At 45.1% G+C, this 24,396-nt stretch overlaps 1 protein-coding gene across 4 annotated transcripts in view; it reads right to left on the bottom strand.

Moving 5' to 3' along the window:
- The window catches only part of Mgat5 (alpha-1,6-mannosylglycoprotein 6-beta-N-acetylglucosaminyltransferase), a 263,927-nt gene that overhangs the window by 175,884 nt on the left and 63,647 nt on the right, over window positions 1-24,396 (bottom strand). The window contains exon 1 of one of the 4 annotated variants that reach the window (XM_051203944.1): window positions 23,964-23,983. The exons of the other annotated variants lie outside the window; for them this stretch is intronic. The gene's annotated coding sequence lies outside the window, so the exon portion shown is untranslated. Of the gene's footprint in view, window positions 1-23,963; window positions 23,984-24,396 lie in introns of those variants that run through there. 4 annotated transcript variants of the gene reach the window in all.

Raw genomic sequence — 24,396 nt, 5'->3', positions numbered from 1 at the left:
ATTGCGGGTGAAGGCATTCCCTGAGCTGGGATTGTGAACTGTATAAAATGAGCTGGTATCCATTGTTCTCTGGTTCCTGATCGTGGATGTGATGTGACTGGCTCTGTTAGGGCTCTGCCACCTTGACATCCCCACTCATGACGGACTGTGAGCCAAGCTTTGTTCACTGAATTGTATCACAGCAACAGGAAAAGAATAGAGATGCTCAGGGAGGTACACATTTGGAGTCCAAAGCCCTAGCTAAAGGGAGTTCAGAGCCCTTGACGGGGGGTGGGGGGGCAATCATAAGCAACTACAGAATTTCCAGGAATGGCCTTTCCCCCCCCCCCCCATAGAATGCATGATGTGAAATAACAGAAACTCTATCAGCACACAGAGTGACCTCTGTGATTCCCATCAGGAAGACAGAGGTTATGACTTCAGAAGTCCTCATTGAGAAGATACTGGCATATCTCAGAGTAAAAGGCAGATAATGGCAGGCTTTAGGACAACATGCTTACTGAATCTTGGTCCCATGAAAGGACTTAATGATTAGCAGTAACAGACACACACAATGGAAAGAACTCAGACTAGCAATGGTCAAAGAACAGGCATCCAAGCAAGTTTGCAGCAAGCCTATTTACAATATTAATCACTCAGGACTAGGGGGACATCTTGGTAAGAAAGGTACTTGCCTTGCAGCCATGAAGACCTGAGTTCTATACACCAAAACCTACATGAAAAGCTGGGCATGGTGTTGAGCTCTTAATGCCAGTGCTAATGAAACTGTCAGATTCCTGAGACCTAGCCTACTTGGCAAGTGAGAGACCCTATGTCTAAAAACAAGATGGTTGGTTGGCTCCAGAGAAACAATACCAGGGTCTGACTTCAGGTATCTCTACGTGCATGTACATGTGTACGCACAGACACATGAATATACACACTCCACATGCACACAAAAAAAGGAAAACAAAACAGTCACCCTAAAGGTTAATATTACTCTCCTTCCTTCCTTCCTTCCTTCCTTCCTTCCTTCCTTCCTTCCTTCTTTCCTTCCTTCCTTCCCTTCTCTTTCCTTTTCTTCCCTCCATCCTTCCTTCTGTCCTTCCTCCTTCTCCCTTTCCTTCCCACTTAAGAGAGCACGGACACATACCAATTCTAGTAACAAAAGAAGAAAAGCACATAAGTACATTCAATGTCTTTAATCAATGGGGGAAAGGGAAGTAAAAACCACAGAAGCAACAGATGCCGCTTTGTACCCATTAGGGTGATAGCAATAGAAAACACAGAGGGCAACAAATATCAGCGTGGAACTGTGAGGGGGAAGGAAGAAGGTTCACCCTGTGGAAAACAGCCCAGCCCCTCCTCAAATGCCTGCACAGGGAGGCACAGGCCATCCTGCACTCAGGAATTCCAGCTAGAGAAATGAAAACACAATGTCCCCACACACACTTAAAAACAAAACACAGCAGGGTTAATCATGAACCAGAGGCAGGTTGATCTCTGTGAGTTAAGGCCAGCCTGGTCTACAAATGGAGTTCCCGGACAGCCAGGGCTACACAGAGAGAAATCCTGTCTCAGAAACAAACAAACAAATCATGTACCATTCGTAGTGCGTCACACACAAGACCGGTGAGTGCAAATGTCCCAGTTTTGGGGAGGAAGACAGGCCTCTGAGCCTGAGATCAGCATGGTCTACAAAGCCAGTTCCAGGCCTTCCAGAGATACATAGAGAGACCCTGTCTCAAAAACAAACAAAGAAGAAAACCTTGTACAGAAATGCTCACAGCTACATCTTTTACAACAGACCCAAATTAAAACAACACAGAAGACCATCAGCTGATGAACTGGCAGGGCAAACAGTAATATTCAAATCATGGCGTCTAGACAGAAAGTGATGCTACATGTGTGACCCAAGGACAGTCTGCTAAGTGAGAAACACCTAAAACCGTGTGTCATATGGTTCTGGCATGGACGGCCTGGTCATCGTTGCTGCTTGACAAAGTTTCAGCATTTCAACATTGCAGACCACACTTCTCCAGCGCCTTTTTACTTTCATTTTTAATGATTCTCAATATCAATGTCTTTCCCTTTGGGAAATTTTGTGCAGGCCTTGGGAATAGGTAAAAATATGTACAATGATGGCCTGTCTAACAAAATAATTCTTTAGAAAAAAACCAAAAACAAAAACAAAAACAAAAAAATCCCAAAAATCCCTGCCACTGCAGATCCAGGAATTCCATCATGCCCTCCTAATCACACCAAGAATAGGAAAGTTAGAGATTCACTAGGCACACCTGATCCTGAGGATGAAATGCCTACCATTCAGATCCAGCGCCTGAGGCCATTAAGGACAAGAGTTCAGTAAATAAGTGTGGAGAAATCAGAAAGGTGCTGTATAATGGGAAAGAGTAAGATGTCAGGACCTTCCCTTTTAGGAGCACATGAGGGGGACAGTAAGACACAAAGGGACACATTTAGGGGAGAGCTCAGTGCCTATCACCTTGAGGGATGAAATTGCCCTTAAACTGTAGTATAGGTTCTGGTCCACGAAGAAGTCCTTTCCCCAAGATCAGGCATTTGGGTAAGCATCGCCATTCCCTGGGGGCTTGAGGAAAGTTTCTGCCTGATACAGCAGTCATTCTCCTTATCTCTGGCGAGAGGAACTTGTGGTCCTCCCATTAACATATGACTGGTGCCGAGTGCCAAGGTCAAGGCTAGGTTCAACTCTTGACCTTGAGCCACACCCCAGCTCACACGCCCCTTCTCTTCCAGTTTAATCCTTTGTGCAACTACAGAGTGTAACAGCTGTATCCTTTTTTCAATCAAACGCTGCAGGCAGCCATCCATCGGATTTACCCTCAGATCACATCTCTTCCTTTTCCCCATCTCAGGACCCGAACACCCACTGCTCCCACTGCAAGATGGACGTGACATCCTAGGTGAGCAGGGTTCCTTGGGAAGATCTACGATATCTAAGATAGGCTGTGATGAGGCTGATGTGTTCTAATAAAGATGGGCTCGTGTGTTTGGTCCTCGGTGGTGCTGTCTGAAAGGTGGTGGGAAGTTTAAGGGATGGAGCATTGCTGGAGAAAGTGGGTCACTGGAGGTGAGCCTTGACGTTTCAGAGTCTACATTTGTTTCCTCTCTGCTCTCAAAGTTCTGACTGCATAACCAAAGTGGCCAGCTGCCACCCATTCCAGCCACCCGCCTGCCATTCTGAACCTGTGAGACAACCTTTACAGCGGATGACACTTTTTGCCAGGTGTTGGGCATAGGAAGTAACTGGTCCAGACAAATAAGTGTGAATATACTGTTAACAATGTTGAGAGAATGCCAGCATGTGTGAATCATCTTTCAATAGGGCAATGAGAAAGGAAGGCCCTCAAAAGTTGAAGGTGGGACTAGAACTCTGTTTAGCAAATAGGCCTCTTGGATCTGCTCCTCCCCCATCTCTGTGGTCTGGAAAGACTACACCGTCATCACAAAGGGCTGACCACTGGTGAGCAGCAGAACATTCATGGAGCCTCCAGTTTCCCCAAACATCTGTAGCCACTCTTAGCGGCAACCTCACAGGCTTTGCTCCAGGTGGCTCCCAGCACACCTTGCCCAGCAGATGCTCCTCAGATGAGGACATTTCAGGAAACAGCCCAGCCCACTGCAGTGAGAACCACACCGATCAAGCAGTGTCCCTGGAGGCTCCATGTCTCTTGTCAGCCCAGGCCATAGAGAGGATGATAAAGCTGGAGAGGCTCATTCATTCAGCAGTGAAGTCAGCACCAACCCAGAGCCCCACCAGTCCCACAGACCACATGGTACAATTTGCAATGTGACTACCTCTCTAACTCAGCCAATTTCATACTTCTGTCCAAACCGTGTACCGAATCAGTTCCTATCCATCTTTAACCTTGGCTAAGAGACCCATCTTTGTCTCCATTCTCTCCAATAACATTCAGGATTTCCCAAACCATCTGTGCTTGCCTGAGTTAGCTTTGCAACCCACACCCACACCTCCAGTGTCTTAGCTTCACCTCCTGCATAAATCCTCCCGGGTCCCCAGAATAGCAGAACCCATCCTCCTTGGAATTCGAAGGGCAATCCTGAGGGATTTATCTACTGTTCCACAACACAGCCTTGCTTCAACTTTCCTATAGCTTCTGTGAGGTCCCAAAAGGTAAAGAATCCTGGAGACAGATGGCTAAGATGGCTTTTTAAGCATGAGGACCTAAGTTCGATTCCCCAGAACCCACAGTAAAAAGCCAGTAGTGTTGTTTTAGCACAGACATGTATGGAGCCCTGGATCTTATTCCCTAGCTAGCCTAGCCAAATCGCTGAGGTCAGGGCACATGAGAGATCCCATCTCAAAAAATGAGGAAGCCAGGGAGACAGATGGTGAAGCAATAAGGGTGCTTGCTTTGCAGTCGCATCAGCCTGAATTTGGCCCCTGGGAACTCGTGAAAAGGTAGGAGGAGAGTTCCAATTCTGCAAAGTTATCCTCTGACTTCCACATGTGTGCTGTGGTGGGTGGGCAAGGATACACACAGTAGTAATAAAAATTTACAATAAAGAAAGTGGCCAGAGCCTAAGGAACAATATCTAAGGCTGACCTCTGGCTTCCATATGCACGCATACACACACTATATATATAAAGTATAGGAGGGAATGAAGAAGAGAGACACCTATAGATGCTGTTGGTCATCACTGTCATACAAGGATGGCCACAGAGAAATGACAGCAGAGAGTTGGTGAAAAAGCCCGAAACACAGAATACACTCAGAAATCTTTAATTCGTTGCTTTCTTCTACCTACAGCTGAAATGCAGAGCATTTTAGAACCACGGAACACTTTAAAAGTTGGGTGACTAGGAATTAGTCTAGAGAATCAAACTGCTGGCTTTCACACTGGCTCCAAAAAAATTGTAAAAAAGGTTCTAGAAAGTTCACAGAGTCTTCCCATTTTGACTAACATAGATTTTGGGGGCCAATGAGATGGCTCAGTGGGTAAAGTTGCTTGCCTCCAAGGCTAATCATCTGAGTTTGGTCACCAGGATCCATAGAGCAGAATAGAAACCAAGTCCGGCAAGCTCTCCTCTGATGGCCACACATACCCCAAAAAACAAAATAATAAATGTAACTTAAAAAAGCAAACACAATGTTTTCAGAGATCCTGAACACACCTTCTGATCTGGTCTCCCTTGCTTGGCCATCCCCATGGTGGGTCTCCACTTACAGAGGGGAGGGACAGTGGAGGAAAACTTTGGAGTGAGTACCCATCTCTCTGATGCAGCCTCCTGGCTACACGTCTTACTAGAAAGTGGAGAGGGGAGAGAGGACAAGGATGGGCAGGAAGCTGTGACTACCTTGTCATCTATGACTGCCCCGTGACTGTGAGTTCCACTTATAAGAACCATAAATCATTCACACTTGACAGAACCTCCCACCCACACAGTCTGAAACCACAGCAACCTGAAGAATTGTGAAAACATTCCCACCCTTCTGACCCAGCCAGACTTTGTTTTATCATCTACAGAGTTTACACTCAAGAACCTAACACGCATCAAGTTATAAACATAAATAGGAGGGGGCACAAAATGTTTAAGTTTATAAGTTTTAAGTAAGTTTATTTACAGTTTGGGCCTGGTAGTGGTGGTGGCACACGCCTTTAATCCCAGAACTCAGGAGGCAGAGGCAGGAGATCTCTGTGAGTTCGAGGCCAGTCTGGTCTACAGGTCTACAGAGTGAGTTCTAGGACAGCTAGGAATGTTACACAAAGAAACCCTGTCTCAAAAAGCCAGAAGAAAACAAAGGAAGAAAAAGAGAAGAAAATACACATAAATGTCAAAGCCCAAACAGCTTTAGAGTACAGAAAACCATCACAAAAGAATTAAAATTATCTTAAATACAAGGAGCAATAGTATCAAGAGAAAACCATCACAAAAAGAATTAAAATTATCTTAAATGCAAGGAGCAATAGTATCAAGAGAAAAGCCATTAATGAATGATTGTTCAATGACCAGGAATCCTACAAGAAGGTCCTCCTGCTTTACCCAGGGAGGAGCCAGGCTGGATACTGTCCCACACCAAGATTTTTCTATCTGTTTTAAAAAAGATAGCTATTTATCCAAAAGACTAGACTAGATTAAGATCACTAGGCTAAAATCTAGCTGATGTGAAAGAAAATATGTACATGCACATAAAAGTGAGTGCACACACACACACACACAAATACACACACATCACACACACATACACACACATCACACACACCCCCACACATATCTCACACACACACACACATACACACGATGCACGATGATTTTGGTCAAAGATATAACCTGGATATAAATCTTCTGATAATTTTGAACCCCCAGATTCAATATTCCTCATTTGTTCTTTGTAGATGTTAATACCAGCCATGGTGGAAAGTTTCTGTGCTTGTGGTAGAGTTCTATAATTTCAGAAGTGCTCACTTAAGAACTCACTGGTAACCACAAATATTTCTGCAGCTGATTTCAAAAGTAGAACAGGCATCGAGCTTTCAGTGGCCACAACTGTCAGGTACCTTAACAGTGCAGAAGAGGATGTCAACCAATGCTTTAAGCTTCTGAAAGATGCTTTAATATCCATATTTTCCAGGGTACATAGATGCCATTTTCATGACTACTAATACCTTTTCAAAGTTTTGCTGAAGGAAACTATACTTGGAAGAGACATATGGAATACACAACTCATGCACTCTTCTAAACCAGCTTCACCTGACCCCTTGTGACAAATGCCACTTCTGCCTCAGTAACTCACTCACTCCTTTCCACATACAAGTGACTACACACCTACATTCCTCAGCAACGTAATCATCCCTTAGTTTCTATTCACACATGACAGGGTATTGAAATACGATAGGTGAAAGCTTATGACGCTCACCCATTCTTGGCACATGTCGATTGTAGATGTGCCATGTATGGTAGGTGTGTGCACACATGAATGTTGAGGTGAGAGGTGACCCAGATGTCTTTGTCAATTGCTTTCCACCTTAATTTTTGAGACAGGGATCTCTCACTGAGTCATGAGCTTGCTGATTCGCCTATACAGAATGGTCAACAAGTCTCAAGGATTCTCCCATTTTTGCCTTCCCAGAACTGGAGTTATAGGCTCAAATCGTACCACCTGGTTTTTTATATGGATGCTACGGATCTGAATTCAGGCCTTCATTCACACTTGGGTACCAAACACTTTACTAACTGAACAGTCTCCTCAGCCCCATTTCATTCATCTTGATCTCCCCCCCCCCATCTGCTAATGTTCCAAGTAATTAATGGCAAGTTAGTTTGCTCATTCAATGCACAGCAGTCAGTGTTTAATAGTGTAAGGAAAAGTAAGTTCTGCCCACCAGGTCAGCTCCAAGAGTACATGCTCATTAGAATGTATTCAGTGTGGAGACCAAAGGCAGATTCAAGGCCAGACTCTGCTGACTCGTCTTAAGGTCAAACCTACACAAGAAACTTCCCAGTGTTTGGGCTTCATATACCTGGATTTCAAAACAAATCAAGTGGTTTATAAAAGGCAGACTCTGTTAGACTTACTGCCATGCAGGACATATAATCAATTTCTCAGGAAGAAGCAGAATGACTGGTCTTGTGCCTGGTTAGGAGGCATCTGGGGGAGGACCATATCTCAGGGCAGGAAGACGGCTAGACATAACACTGCTGCAGTTCTCTTGTCGAAAGTGAGCAGGGTGTCTGTACCCCAGTGCAAAGCCTATCCAAGACTGTCTGGCCACCACTTATGGCAGCTAAGGTCAAGAGTCCACACCCAAGTCATACCTTCCAGGTCTGACCTATAATAGTAAAACCATGGTGTGCTTTCATATTTATTTATTTGATGCTGAAGGCTGACTTCAGATTATTATATATTATGGTGTACTTTGAGGGTACATGTGTGTTCATTGGGGGGTGTGTGCATGTGTCTGCAAGAATGTGTGGAAGGCTAGTGGTCATCCTGGGCTGTCCTTCCTCAGGCACAGCATGCATTTATTTAGTTTAGACAAGTTTCTCATTGGCCTTGAACTCAACAGAAAGTCCCAGGGATCCGCCTGTCTCTCCTTCACCAGCATTGGAATGAAAGGCACATGCTACGGTGCCTGGCATTTAAAGCAAGATTTAAGGTTCCTTCCCCACGTTACCAGTGAAGCTATCAACCTAGCTCTGCAATGTGTTTTAAACTTTGTCTAGATGCTTTTATTACCTTTGGTTCAGAATCCAGAAGGGAGACTAAGATTAGTTTACACCCTCAACTCCCTTTTTTGTGTGTTTTAATTTTGTTGTTGTTGCTTGTTTGTTGTGATTCCAAATACCAGGAACTGACAGGGTGGTTTCCACTTGCTGTTTGAAGCCCTTGTCTAGAAGTAACTCACTGCAAGCGTAAATAAAGCTTTTAGTTCTGATAAATGAAGAGACAAAATGACTAGATAGTCATACGTTCTCTTTCTAAATATTGTTTCTTTGAAAGTGCTGTAATGTATGCCCAAAGAATTTCCATGTGATAGTGTAACTTTCTGCCAAATGAAAGATAATCTCACGAGAGACTGGCAGAGCCCTCACTCGTTTTTACTTTGACCCATTTCCCTAATGCATCATCCCGCCTTTAAACCATCAGGCTATTAAGAATAGAAATGGTTCCCATTAGCATACAACACGTGACAGTCAGAAACCTGCTGAGCTGTTAGTGTCCACTCTGCCATGTAGCTCTTGGTCAACGCTGCTCTTTGAGGTTCTTCTGCACAAAGGGTGATGGGTGATCACAGGTAGAAATACATAGGTCATTTAATGTCCTTAAAAAACAGAAATGATAGGGGCTGTGCTTAAGCTCTGTTGTTAAGAGCAGTTGCCAGGCATCCACAAGGCCCTGCATTCAGTCTAGAGCATCACATAAGCTGAGTGTGGGGGTACACACCTAGACTCCCAGAATGTGGAGACAAGGGCCAGATGACCAGCAGTCCAGGGCCATATTCAGGGTACATAAGGAGGTTCCAGACTAACCTGAAATACAGGAGACCCTGTCTCAATGAACAAACAAAAAAATACAAAGAGCTGGTGGGATGTCTCAATGGTTAAAGGCACTTGCCACCAAGCCTGATAGCCTGAGCTTGATCCCTGAGACCCACACAGCAGGAGAGAAATGACTCCTGCAAGTTGTCCTATGGACCACACACCACACACACACACACACACACACACACACACACACACACAAATGGCTTCTGGTCAACAATTCTGGTTATAGTGATGAGAAAAAAATACTTAACATCTCTGTGTACACAGCAGAAATGGATGTTGACTGAACCGCTTTTCTCCCGACTTCCCATTGAGAAGATCAGGTTTTGATTTGCTAGCTACTTGGGTTTTGTAACAATCAAGGATGACGATATGTATAGCCTAGAATGCGATCCTGACAGGAGATGAGCCTGCAAAGACAACATTGATTTATAGAGAGGCGATTACAGGTGGATGAAGTCATAGTACCAAACGAAACCACCAATGTTAATTATAACTGTTCTCTCTCTTTGTCCTCCCTTCCTTCAAATAAACTAAGTCTGTGTCACTCACCCCTTATGACCACTGGATTTATAACCCATTTAAGTGATTTTTATAATCATCCATGCAAGGGGAGGGGGGAGAAGATCATAATCACTATTAGGATGATTTAGGCGTCTCAGTAGGATCTGAGGGGAGTTTATTAATACCTTAGTAAACGTGCCATGAATATACCATTTGGGTGTTTGCTTCAGAAGAGTGGCCTGATTTTGCCTGAGTTCAATTGACATTGAACTTCTTTTGTGGCACCCTCCATCCACTGGGTCAGATTAGCTGCTATCTCAACTCATTTCAGTGGCTCTGTCATTCAAAACTGGCACGGAAGGCAAGATACTCGTTTCACAATTCTAGGTGTGCATCAGGTCACCTTGGGAGATGTTTGAGAGACAGTAGCAGCTCTCACTCCTCTCCAAGTTTACCAACCTATTAGTCTAGAGCGGCGGTTTTCAACCTTCCTAATGCTGTGACCCTTAAATACAGTTCCTCATGTTGTGGTGACCCCAACCATAAATTTATTTCTGTTGCTACTGTTATGAATCATACTGTAAATATCTGTGTTTTCTGATGGTCTCAGGTGACCCCTGTGAAGGGGTCATTTGATCCCCAAAGGAGTCGTGACCCCCACAGGTTGAGAACCACTGATCTAGAGCCAGGTAAACAAGGCAGTCTTGATCAGAACAAGACAACCTAAGGTTGGGGACTATTAAGCTACGATCTCCACCTTACTGGACACAGGTTAGCGAAGGAGAGGACATGGAGGGGAATGGGGTGATGGGGTAGGGGAGGGGTCTAAGAAGGAAGAGAAGGGGGCTTTGCCAAACAAGGGACAATGTGATTCTATCTGGAAGGGCAGCCTCTTGTCTTGATAGCTCTAGTCATTGAAGAGCTAGAGTAAAGACAACCTGGGTTGGTCAGACTTTCTGAACTTTCCAGAAAGTGCCAAAATACTTAGGGCTGAAGAGATGGCTCAACTGGCAAAGTGCTCGCCACACAAACACAAGGACCTGAGTTCAGATCCTCAGCATCCACATAAGAAGCTGTGACATCAGAGACAGAAGGACCCGTTGAGGCTCTCTGGTGAGCCTGTCTGGCCAAATCTGTGAGTTCTGGGCTCAGTGAGAAATCCTGTATCAAAAATTAAAATTGAAGAAAAACATAGGCATCATCCTCTGTTTTACACACACACACACACACACACACACACACACACACACACACACACAAACCCACACATACTAACCACCACCACAAAATTGCAGTTTGGGTTAAATTTCTGTGTTTTAAAATGCTGGCACTGTTTAGGTTAGCTTTTTTTGAACTGGGATCTTGCTCTGCACCCGGGGCAGAGCTGTCAATCTCATGACAGTCGACATAAGCTAAGCTCTAACAACAAAAACCTGTGACAATACTAACTTTAAGAAACTGTTAGAGAATTGGCCAGACAGAATCTATGCAGTGCTAGCCTGGGCTACAAAGGGAGACCTTGTCTCAGAAAAGGAAAAACACTGGTGTTGGGAACGCAGCTCGGCTGCTAAAGTGCTTGTCTAGCTTGACTGATAGCCTGGGTTCCAACCCAGCCTCACATAAAGCAGGCATGATGACGCAAGCCTGTGATTCCAGCATTTAGGAGGTGGTGGCAGAGGGATAGGAAAATCAAGGTCAGCCTTGGCTACATAGTGAGTCTGAGGCCAGCAGGGGCTACCTGGAGTGTTCTCATAAAACAAAGGGACAGTCACCCAATTAGATAGGGACACATGCCCCAAGACTCTGAAAGTCCAGCACGACTTGCCCAGTTAAAGGCCTGTGGGTCCAAGGCCAAGTGGGAAGGACTCTGGTCATCTCCCTCAAAGGCAGAGAGCCCCACTATTGTCCCAATTGTCACCTGTGTCAATACCAGAATCTTCTAATTCCTCACACACTCGCTGACTTCCAGCTTCACGCTTAGCTCCTGTTAGGGTCTAGAGTCCTTATGTAAGAGATACAAGTCCTTCTGTGAATTGTGTACTACTAATATTTATTGAGAAAAGTCCTTGTCCTTTTGTCAGTGAATAAAGGCATCTGCTGGGTTGGGGATATGGCACAGTGAGTAAAGTATTTGCTTTGCAAGAAAGCACAAGGAAGGAAGGAAGGAAGGAAGGAAGGAAGGAAGGAAGGAAGGAAAGAAAGAAGCCAGAGCTCTGATACATGTTCAAAATCCCAGTCCTGAAGAGGCAGATGAAACGGGGTCCAGACAAGCCTCTCTGATGAGTTTCAGGTAAAAAATAATAGAGCCTATATTTTAAAAAGAGAGGGAGGTTGTACATGACATCCTAAGGAATGATTCTGAGATTTACAATCTGGCCTAAACACACACACACACACACACACACACACACACACACACACACACACACCTACCTTCTAGTGTTATCTTGGAACACTAGAGGCATGGCTGGTCTAAGAAACTCTATAGACCCTAACATGCCCCGAAGAACCTGTGTCTCAGGCCCCAAGTAATGGCTTCATGCTTCACAAACTTGGATGACAAGAGTCACATCGAGCAAACACATCAGCGGCCTCCAGTGACTAGGCTGTCCCATGCTCACCCTGGGCCACAGTGCTCTCCCTGCTCTGGTGAGGCTAATACCCAGCAAGGGACCCACAACACATGTGGTCTGAACTTCTCCACTTGCAGACCCATCTGCAGGGACAGTTCCTCAGGTCTAACTGAAGCTGGCCTCTTAAGCTTGCTCTGAAATCATTCCGGAGGCCCAGAGGCCCTGCGTGAGTGGAGAAGCAAGTTGATGTGGTAAAGAGAGGTTTAGGAATCAAATCCAAACTCAAGTCTTAGCCCCAATGAACCTAGCCTGCTTTGGAAGTTCTAGAAACTTCCACATGTTGGGGAGGGGGTGGAATATGTAGACTACTCAGGAAGCTATAATTTGCAAAGTGCTTCTTTGGGCAGCGGGCCTTTCACAAGAACTGTGTGAGTGAAAACGTCTCTTGACTCCCCCAGAGAAGCACCGGAGGCCTCCCCAAGTTCCTGTTTAATCTAAAACCACACAGTCAGCCTTTACTAACCTCATTTTATTCTGAAGCAGACTGTGGCTTGCTTTGTGCTTCTAAAACAGAGGCTAAAGCATCAGCAAAGTGTCACAGTAGTTGATACAGAATTGATCTTGTCCATTTGCCTGTGGTGGAGAAGTCATGCACGGCTGGGTGGCCAAACCCTACACCACAATTAGTTGTGATTGCTACGTCAAAGGATTTCCTGAAGCTGGGGAGATGGACTCCGTGGTCCAAGTGTTTGCTGCTCAAGAGTGAGGACCTGAGTTCAGACGCCCAAAAGACGAGCATGGTGGCCCACACCTACAATCCCAGGCACGAGGAGGTGGAGATAGGAGGATCCCTGGGGCTCTCTAGCTGGCCAGATCCGCCCTATCAGTTATCAGTTCAGGTTCACGGAGAAACCCTGTCTCAAAAGATACAGCGGAGAACAAAGAGATCAATACCTGTTGTTGACTTTGAGCTCCACACATGTATGCTAGGAGACTGTACTGTGCTTGCACACACATGCACACGTGCACACACGTACACACACACACACACAGAGTGCACACAAACAAGGAATTGCCTGGGTCAGTACCTGGAAGATGGATGGATCCTTGTCATAACATTGACTTTTCAAAAGGAAATTCACACTCTATGATTGGCTGAGGCAAGTCGTTCTCTGGAAGACACTGCACTTAAGAACTGTGGACCAAAACAAAGGCCAAGCCTGCCCTGTGCCCCTAAGAATCACAACATAATGAACAAAGAAAGATAGAGCAACATGTATAAAGAAAGGTCTGGAAGGCTGGCTCACCATGACATCATCCTAAGTGAACTGAATCTTAAGATTCAAAAAGAATAAATGTCTATATTCTTCTCCAGCATCAAACCTGTTGTGGCAGTTTGGACTTTTTATTTTTACATAAGAATGGTCTGACCTTGGGTTACAAGATAGAATTACACTGCTCAGATTTATTCCTGGCAAGTCCCCGGGGGTATAACCCACTTTACAAGGATAAACAAGTAGTGGCTAGCAGAACCTCTCTCTTATCATGACCACCACAGCATCACAGATGTCTGAGACATTTTTAAATTAAAATGTGTCCCAGAGGTGGGAGTGTGTAGCTCAGTAGGTAAAATGTTATCTGTGTAAGAATCGGGACTTGAGTTCAATCCTCAGTGCACCTGTAAAAAAAATAAAAAACAAACTGGGCATGGTCATATACACTTGTGATTCTCTTACTGGGGAGGTAGAGATGGGCAGATCTCTGGAACTCATGGTCTAGCAGAACCCGCAAGCTCCAGGTATACAGAGACCTTGTCTCAGAATGTAAGATGGAGAGTGATAGAGAAATAAACCATAGAGACAGAGAGAGAGAGAGAAAGGAGACAGAGAGAGAACGTGCTTAGGAAACAGTCCAAGCCATCAAGAGTAACAAGCATCAATAACACAACCTTTATTTATGCCATGTCCTTAACAGCAACACACCAGTGTTCATACCTCGGTGCAGTATTCCATGAGACCATGCAGAAGTCACACAGATCATCACTTTCCCTTTCCAGTTTCTTAAGCTCCACCAACCACAGTCTGACCATATTAAAAGTCAATTTCCAGAAACAGACAAGAAGTTGCAAATTATTGTCATTCCGAGTAGTGTGACGAAACCTCCCTACTCCACAGGTGGGTCATATTTACGTCTTCTGCATCCATGCTACATGTCCCTCTGTGGTCATCTTTGTCATCAGATCAATTCTCACACAGCAGTGCTTAGGTTCCAGTAACTTTCATTTCACTTTAACAATGGCCCCCACATTCAAGAGTAGAGACGCACATGCCAAAAAAGAAGCTATCATATGCTTGAGGGAAAAGGTGCATACCCAATAATCTATTGTAGGCTACTAATTTCTACTTCACCCACATGTACAATGTGTGCCTTTGTGAGGGGGTAAGTATGTGTGAGTGCAGGTGCCCTCAGGGGCCATAAAGGGGTGTGGGATTCTTTGAAGCTGAAGTTTCTTACATGCCATTGTGAGCTGCGCCACAATCGTGCTGGGAACTGAACTCAGGTCGTCCACAAGAGCAGAAGTGCTCCCAACAGCAGAGTCATCTCTACAGCCCCAGTGATCTGCTCTACAAAGAGGTAGAACAAGGTCATCCGCACTTGTTATATTATTATTGTAAGCCCCATTTTATTACTCGTGAGTCTTTTGCTGTGTATAATTCAGACAGTGAGTGAGCTATCATGTGCATATATGTATAGGAAGAAATTAAATAGTGGGGGTTCAGTAGTATTTGAGGTTTCGATAACCACTGGAGGGTTTTGAGACAAATCCATCCTGCACATTGAGGGTTACTCTGTTATCAGGCACCATCATGGAAGCTGAGTTCATACGATATTTTTATATTCAGGCATTTCAAATAAAATAGCCACAAACCCTGCCTACGGCCTAAGCATGTATAGCCAAGCATGGCCTTTCTCCTTTCTGATCTCTAGCAAGACTATAAACTCTGTTCAAGTGACACATCTGACACTCACCCACCCCTGCCTACAACCACTGTGAACCATGTTTGTTACCTCCTCACAGCACAATCTTAGTTAAGGTACCCCAGGAACTACACTCTGACCTTATTGACTGATAAGGGGGACTGAAAAGTCCGTTAGAAACCCTTTGAGCAAGCTAACATTAAAATCCCATACCTGCGTACTGCTTAAACAGGTAAGAGCAATTCTCTCCTGAGGAGCCCACATCCACACCTGGGGGGTATCCTACCCTCTCCCTGTGCACCTCCTTCCTCATTAACTTCTATTAACACCGTGATTAAATCTATGTTAAAACCGTTCCTTAATACACTCAATTCGGCTACATAGGGGTTCATCCTACAGTTCTTCCCTGCAGTGAAATCTGAGTAGAGGTCTCTGAAAAGAACAGATCAGGCTGTTGCAGAGAGCAGTGTGAACACATGTCCCAGGGCCTTGCCTGTCCTTGATAGAGGAGCTCATTTGCATACCTATGGAGCATCACTTTTCTCCATTAGGATGACTTTTCCTATAACTTGCTAAATTGTAAAAGAAGTCACCGACTGAAAGACACGGGTAACCCAGAAGGTACACAAGAGGTTTTTGCCCACTTGAGAGCCTTCTACATCTCCTTAACATTTACCCTTTTTTTTTTTTTTTAAGTTTTTGCTTTGCTTTTTAACATTTTTATTTGACTTTTTAAAGTTATGTATATATCTGTGCATGAATGCAGGTGCCCACAGAGGCCACAAGAGGGTAACAAATCCCAGGAACTAGTTACAGGCAGTTTACTGCCTGACATGCACAGGATTGAACTTGGGTCCTCTTGTAGGAGCAGTAAGTGCTCTTAGCCACTGAGCCACCCTCTCTAGGCCCCTGTTTAGGTTTCTATCAGCCAAGACCAAATGAGATAGAGTAATATGAATAAGGAAATCTTACTTTTAGTATATTTAACCTTTCGTTTTTATGTACATAGGTTTTTTTTTTTTTTTTTTTTTTTTTACCTGCTCGTACGTGTGTCTGTACACTACATACTTGCAATGACCAAAGAAGCCAGAACAGAGTGTCGGTTTCCCTGGGATTGGAGTCACAGACATTTGTCAGCCTCCATGTGGATGCTGGGAGTGGAACCCAGGCCCACTGAAGAGCAGCCAGTGCTCTTAACAGCTGAGTCATCTCTCCAGCCCCTGAACTAGGAAATCTTAACATAAATGACTACTCACTACAAGCCACAATTACACTGGCAAGGCATTATCTGTTGAGAAGTAATATGACATGCTTAAGACATCTAAGAAGACCAGCTCTATGCAGCAGCCAGTATCCCTGGGAAGAAGAATGGGAAAAGGCATCCATCCCAGGCCAGCAATCCTGTATGTGACATAACCACAACTCAGTGTTATGCCTGTGGTGAAGTCACTGTGGTACCTTCCAGAAGTCTCTGGAAATCAGCTCCCAGGACTAAGTGGCTCTAGGCACTCGGGTACCAAGTTGACCAGGGTGCAACCACCCTGGTAAAAATGGAGATGATGCTCTGAAGAGACACTTGTGTCTCTGCCTTTGGCTCTCAGTTTAGTGAAAAATGGACTCCAAGACAATGGCATTTCCCTAGGAGTCTTGTGCTGGGGAAAGGCAATGGCTGGAGCCTGGTGCCAGGCTGAGTGGAGATCCTGTCTTCTGGAAGGAGATTTCACACTGTGCTGACAACCTGTCAGACCTGAGACAATGATGGGCTGGTGATGCAAGCCCACTCCTTGACCAGGACTCCTAGGCATACTACTCTTACCCTCCATCTGAACCACAGCTTTGCGTTAGGACCACAAAGATAGACTTAGAAGTCATTGGACCTCGTTGTCCTTTTGCCCAGTGTGGCCACATTGAATAAACCCTTTTCTACTTCTCAATGTTGCCTAACAATTGTCCCTTGTTAGCGCTGCCAGGACCCAGGCTCTGACTCTAACAGTCCTGATAGCGAAAGGTTTGCCAAAGAAAGCTGTTGGCTACCACAGACCATAAGGGAGAAACACTGGACCAAACAGACCATTGTGTAGAACCTTCCCATTCTTGAGAGCAGAAGCAAAAGCCTTTCCTTCTGCAAGGTACCTCTTGTACCTTCTACTGACAAAGTTCAGCACAAAAAAGGAAAAACATTCAAGGGGCCCAGATCCACCCTCACAAAGCAGGCCAAAGGGATTGACAGGTGGTCATTCGGCAAGCGGTCAGGGTTGGACACTCTCGGATTCATATCTGGACAAGAAGACTTCAGACAACTTGAACACCAAGAATGAAAACAATTACTCTACTTAGGGCTTTTCTTATCCTGGAATTTGCCAAAGGCTGTGCGGCACTGGGGAAGTGGCCCAGCAGATAAAGAAAGCCCTTGATACGATGTCAGGAACTGAGTTCAAATCCCCAGAGCCCACATTAAAAAGCCAGGTCTATAATCACACTGTTCCCATGGTGAGTTTGGGAGGCAGAGACTGAAAAATCTCTGTAATCACGGAGGCCAGCTAGCCCAGGAGATGATGCCTGGGAATGTACATATAAGTTTCTATGTACACCTATGCTCCTCACACACATGAATGCGCACATACCTACCCTATCACTAATGCACATTACACTGGGGCTTGACATAGTCTTCTGACACAGCCCCACAAACACCGTCAACTATGCTTTAAAAGTGCTAAGAATATCCTAGGTCCCCACACAGCTGGAGCTGAGGATAGAACCCAGGGCTGCATAAATGCTATGTAAGCATTCTACAGCGGAGCTGTACCCCAAGCTTCCCCATTCTCTTTCCATTTTTTAACAGAAGGAATACTCTCTATGAGCCTTTCCATCGTATGCTAACAGGTTCTTGCTTAGCAGTTTTCCCTGTGAGACTGGCATTGTGGGTATCCAAGGGTATCCAATTCTTTCCTGCCTCCAGCTTTTTTTTTTTTTTTTTTTTTTTTTTTTTTTTATTTTTTTCTGCCTTGAGCTTTTAAGTAGCATTTTGCTTTGTAGGCTTCCCTGAAAGGACAGAGAAAGGCTCTTTAAATGCATCCTGGGCTGGGTAAAGAAACTGCTAATTCCCTCTTGTCACACCCCAGAGTTATGGCAAAAGAGCTTGCTTACCCAAGAAACTAAAGACAAGTAGTCCTTGCCCACCTTGAAGCAGAGCTTTCAGATGTCATTCAAGATGAAAAAAAACCACAGCAGAGTAAGATGGGGGGGGGCTTTCTTTTTCTGAGGTGACCAGTGGAAGTATATAGGTAGACAGCAATGTTAACTCAAGCTAGCCCATAGAAACCACCCACCAACAAAACCTCTCCAAACTACTTTTTGAGAGGTACTTTTGGTGGATTTTATCGTTGTCTTATTTGCGTGCGTGTGTGGAGTGTACACCACACATGTGAAGCCAGACAGGAAGTTTGATCTGCTGGAGCTGGTTACAGGTGGTTGTGAGCTGTCTGACTGACGTGTGTGCTGGGAACTGAACTTGAGTCCCCTGCAAGAGCAGTGAGTGATGTTAGAACAGTACTCCTGTGTATATTAATGGTGTGTGTTTCTCTGTGTGTAGGGGTGTATATGTACATGTGTACATGTGTGTAAGCTAGAAGACAACCTCTGCTGTCATTCTTCATACATCATCCACCACCACCACCCCTTTTTGGACACATTCTTTCAGGCCTGGAGCTTGCTGAGTTGCTTGGAACAGCTTGTCCTGGAGCCCTGAGGATCTGTTTGCCTGTCTCTGCCTCCTCAGAGCCGGAAAACCAACCACATGCCACCGTATACACAATATATGTAATTTATAAAATAATATAAACATCTTCTGAGTCTTCAGATAGGGTTAATTCTATTATACAGATGAGTGACCATACTTGAGCTCTTCAGTCTTGAAGGGGGAAAACAACACTTTTAAAGGCGGCATGTCAGGTTGAGGATGCGGTACATTTTGGTAGAGTACTTGCTTGGTACACAGGAAACCCTGGGTTCCATCTAGTGCTGCACAAACTGGGTATGACACAGCCTACCTGTAATGTCAGCAACAGGAAGTGCAGGAGGGATAATCAGAAATTCAAAGTCATCCTCAGCTACATAGCAAGTTCAAGGCCAGCCAGAGCTACATGAAACTAGAGGAGGAAAAATTGCTCACAAAGAAAATGATGGTACGGATGTCCCACTTAATGGGAAGCAGGGTCCTCAACCAGGGGCAGAGCAATAGAACCATCTCAGCAGGTTACACCCAAGCAAGAGGCTGCTTAACCTATGTTTTAAACACAAGAGACACTATACAGCCAAGCCTGAAGTGCATCCAGGATAGCTCTCTGAGGAATTTGGAAACTTGGGAAAGACATAGAACACACTCTATTATAGAGATGTCCCTCATCCATGTACACGTTAGTGACATCCCCGTGCTGTGCCCCTTTACACTGAAACAAAAGAGATGTCCCCTTTTCCCTCTCTCTGGCCAAAGCCCATTGGCACGAAATCCCTGTTTTCCATGTCTGTCTCCCTGATCCAGACTTCTCAAAGTCAGAGCCTGCTGATTCCTGCTTGAATCTCCAGAATGCGAGAGCATTCTGGAAGCATTATGGTACCCCCTAGTCCCAGACCTCAAGGTGATTCTAGATCCTGTCAAGTTGGCAGTATTAACAATCACATATGTGTAGCACCAGCAATAGAATGAAAGTCTGCAAACACCTCCCAAACACAGGCATTTGTCCAACTCACGTACCCAAATCAAGATCCATCTGCCCGCTGCCTCCACCAAGAGTTAGTTCTACCATTCCCAACCCGCCAGGACTTTATAGAAAGGATACAATAATCATAAGACAGTTAAGGAAACTCAAGCCCCCAAGTTCCTAGGATACAACATTGTTGTCCCACTGAACATGGTGTTTCTGTCAAGTAGGTTGTTTTAGTTTGCTTTTCTGTTGCTGTGATAAAACACGCTAACAACAACAACAAAAACAAAAAATAGCTTACACATCTCTGAGGGAAGTTGGAGCAGTAGCTTGGAAACAAAATCATGGAGGAATACCCTTACTAGCTTATTCATAGGCCGGTGCTTAGCTGGCTTTCATATATAGCCAAGGACCATTTGCATAAGAAATGGTACTGCCCACAGTAGGTTCGGGCCTCCGTCAAGGCAATCACCCACAAACATGCTCACAAACCAAACCAATCTGATGTAGGCAATTCCTCAGTACCTCAGTAGAGGCTTTCCTCTCACATGGATCTCACATGGATCCATGTGATAGGATATGTATGTATGTATGTGTGTGTGTGTGTGTGTGTGTGTGTGTGTGTATACATATATATATATATATATATATATATATATATATATATATATATAAGCCCTCCATAACAAGCAAGACTCCATAGACAGACTAGGGGCTCCTTATACAGCCCCCCACCCCCCCAGTGTCAAACAGAGAGCAGTGAGAACATTCTGGCTCATTTCCATGTCTCTTTGTCACTCAGCCATTCCTACATGTCTCTGAGAAACCTCGAGGATCACCCTTAGAGGCAGAGCAAAACGGTCAGAAGGAACCACATAAAAGATGATGGGCAGCCCACCTCCTTTAACCACTTTCTGTATTGGGGGTAAACTGTCTTCAGAAACAGCAGGAAGATGAATGGCATCCCACTTGGGTGAAGGAGATCTGGAGCTTGCTTCTCTGGACCACAGGGTTTATTTCTTGGTCAAGCTTTAATATTCCTTCCATACTTACACGGAATGTTCTTGCAATCATGACCCTGCCTCAACTAAAGAGTCGTGTTAGCATGCTGGGCGGTGGTGGCACACGCCTTTAATCCCAGCACTTGGGAGGCAGAGGCAGAGGCAGGTGGATTTCTGTGGGTTGGAGGCCAGCCTGGTCTATATCTCGAAAAACCAAAAGAAAGAAAGAAAGAAAGAAAAAAATGTTAACACTACAGCTGTTTGGCCTGGCCAGTGGCCATGAGTTACCTCTCTCTTTTTAATGGCCCCTGTGTCCTACATGACTACGTGATTGCAACGTGCGAATTCCCCATTCAGAGCCTGGAAATCCATCTTGATCGCACAAGACCACAACGAAAGAATCTTCACGCAGCCATCTTCCATCTGCTGACTGCCCTTCAGCAAACACCAGCTTTAATACACAAAAATTAAGCCTGCACCAATTAGGAGTCTTTTTTTTTTTTTTTTTAGATTTTATGTGTGTGCATGTTTGACCTACATGTGTGTATGTGTATCATGTGTATGCCTGGTACATGAAGAAGTCAGAGGAGGGCACCGAATCTCCTGGAAATGGAGTTACAGATAGTTGAAAACTACTATGTGGGTGCTGGGAACAGAATCCAGGTCTTCTGCAAGAGCAGCAAGTGCTCTTAATTGATTGAACTTAAGCCAAAATTACAGAGCAGTGTCATCAAGCCTGGCCTGTGGGGTGCTGGGGATGGATACATGAGGTCCATCATTTTGCATCTTAGAATCCAAGTTCTGAAGGCAGGAGAGGGGTCTCTTACGCCCCACTGCCTTGGTGTATTCTTGTTTCCAGGGATAGCCAAAAACCTGATTAGACAAAAGGGATGTTCCCCGGCCATATCCTATCACCCTGTAAATTCATCCCAATCATCCTGTGTTTGTACACACACTCTCTCTCTTCTCTCTCTCCTCTCTCTTCTCTCTCTCTCTCTCTCTCTCTCTCTCTCTCTCTCTCTCTCTCTCTCTCTCTGTCAGTATTCAAGGGGAGTGAGAAGAGCATTATGCAAAGAGATGCTTTTACCCCAGTGAGGACTCAGGCTCCCTACAAACAAAGCACAAGCAAACATCTTGCAAAAGGCCCATCCCGACAAAAGCTCCTCTTGGTGGTGTGGGGGGAGTGGGGGGTGCGGGAGCTCAATGCCAAGGAGAAGGTGAGACAAGCATTTCTGCATGTGCCTCGGATTCAGCAGATTGCAGTCTAAGTCAGTGAGGTTCAACAATGAAGTGGAATCATTTCTTGCTATCACTTGGGAAACTTGCAAGTTTCAAGGTCTTTAAGAAGGGGAGTATTTCTGGAGAAGCAAAATTAAAGGGGCGGAGGCAAGTAAGAGATGGAAACATTAGAGACACCCTATGACATTTTGGGAAAACTAGATCCTTGAGGCATTTTAAGTGTGTGTGCGTGGGAGCGTGCATGCATGCGTGTGTGTGTGTGTGTATGTGTGTGTGTGTGTGTGTGTGTGTGTGTGTATTTTGCAAGCATATGGAGACTAGGAGACAACCTGGGCTGTCACACCCTATAGTTTATCAAGTAGGCTAGGTAGGGGCTGACTGGCTGTTTCCTTTCAGTGCTGGAATTACAAGTGTACCTTTTTGGGGACTTTTTGTTTTGTTTTGGTTTTTTCCCATGGGTTCTGGGGATAGAACTCTGGTCCTCACGCTTGCACAGCAAGTACCTTGCCAACCCACTCATCTCCCCAGGCTAATCGTTACGTTTAGTGGAAGTTAGAGACAATCTAAATTTCCGGAAAGCTCTCATTTACCATTCTCTAAGGCCTGGCTAAGTGGTGGCTCTGAAAGCAAATTCAGCATCTTAAGGGCATGTATGTTGCTGACAAGCACAATCCTTCCTCCGCTTCATCCAACATTTGGTATTTGCTCCCAACAACAGGAAATGAGAGACAAGCAACTACTGGGAACTTGGGGTACTTATGCAGGTCTGGTCTTCCCAACCCATGAAGGAACGGGGTACCAGTCACCCCTCCCCAGGACACCTGCAGAGAGGCCAGTCACCCCAAGGGTCCCTTGCCTTGGGGATTCACCTAGTTGCTGTTGTTTCCATTGTCTCTGGAGGCTAAGAGTAAGAAACTCTTTTATTAAAGACTATAGCACAAAAGTTTAAAAACATCTTTGCCAAGTGGGCTGGGGACATTGCTTACTCAGTAGACTGCTTGCCTATCATGCAGGAAATCCAGGTTCCATCCCTGACACTACATATAAACTTTGTACAGTGCCGCCTGGAATTCTAGCACTTTGAAGGCAGAGGCTGGAGGATCAGTGCTGGCTTGCCAGTTAAGAGCATTTGTTCTTACAAAGGATCCAGGTTCTATTCCCAGCCCCCCACATGGTGGCTTACAACCATCTATAGCTCTGGTTCCAGAGGGGCCACACCCACCTCTGACTTCAGCAGGTACCGGGCAGGCACACAGTTCCGACACACATGTAAGAAAACACCCATACCTGTAAAACTAAAGATTAAAAAAAAAAAGAAGAAGAAAAAGACTGAAACCAACATTCAGAAAACTCTAGAACAAAGTGATCCCCAGGGCTCTTCACCTATCACCATAAAAGCAAGCAGGAAACCATCTCAAAATATAACATGAGGTCCTTTTACCATAAAATAAGGTGTGTCCCAGCCGGCAGAGATTCACGGACTTCTGTTAAACTATGGCACTCAAGCCTGAGAGGCAGTAGACAGAAGCTCAAGTCCTCTGAACAATACAAAGTCACCTTGCCAAGCCTGTAGGCACCAACCTCCTGGGGCTGGCAGGGTAGCAGGCAGGGGTGAACCACTTGAGAACAAAAACAACTGATAATAACTATCACTGTAGACTTGAGGTCAGGGAGTCCTGTGGGAGAAAGAGGAAGAAGAGGAAGGTGAAAGATAGAGCTAGCCCACTCCTGTGAGTCACACCACCTTTATCTGAGGGGACCCGTCTACTGGCACGGCTGATATCATGACTAAGATTCAGCAGAAAATGTCTTAAGTAAACTTAAGAAATTCAGGGGGGGGGGGGACAAAAGAATTGCCATTCATTTCAGAAAACTCCCCTTAATGGCACTTAAAAAGTATTTGCCCCACCTACAAGGGTCAAAGCGGTTTACTCACCAAGCCGATTGTGTCCAGCACAAATGTAAGACAATGTAAAAACTTAGGGTCCTACGTGCTATTAGAGACTGGAATGGCTTCCAGTGGCAGCCTGGACGCTTGAAAGCATCCCAGTCGGTTTTTCTCTCTGCAGGTGTGTCTAGCTACTGGCTTCCTGTCACTCGATAGCTTCTATTCATAGCAGCAGTCAGCCTGCAGGACACTGCGTGATCAGGGCTGACCTCTCCCAGAACTAGCCTTATTGGGATTCCTGGGCTCTGTGCAACTCACTAGCCTACCTTGCAGGAGAGACAGGAGCTCAGATGTGCTTAGCTGCGCATGCCTCTTGCTCTCTATTTAAACCTAAACCCGGTGTCAGGGCCCGTATCAGTTAGAACTGTGTCGTCACTGGCTCGCTTTGTTCCTCTTCTCCTTGTGAGTAAGTCTCCTCTCT

Source organism: Phodopus roborovskii, unplaced genomic scaffold, assembly GCF_943737965.1.
Source record: "Phodopus roborovskii unplaced genomic scaffold, PHOROB, whole genome shotgun sequence".
Lineage (NCBI taxonomy): Eukaryota > Metazoa > Chordata > Mammalia > Rodentia > Cricetidae > Phodopus > Phodopus roborovskii.
This window is presented reverse-complemented; position numbering and strand designations above follow the sequence as displayed.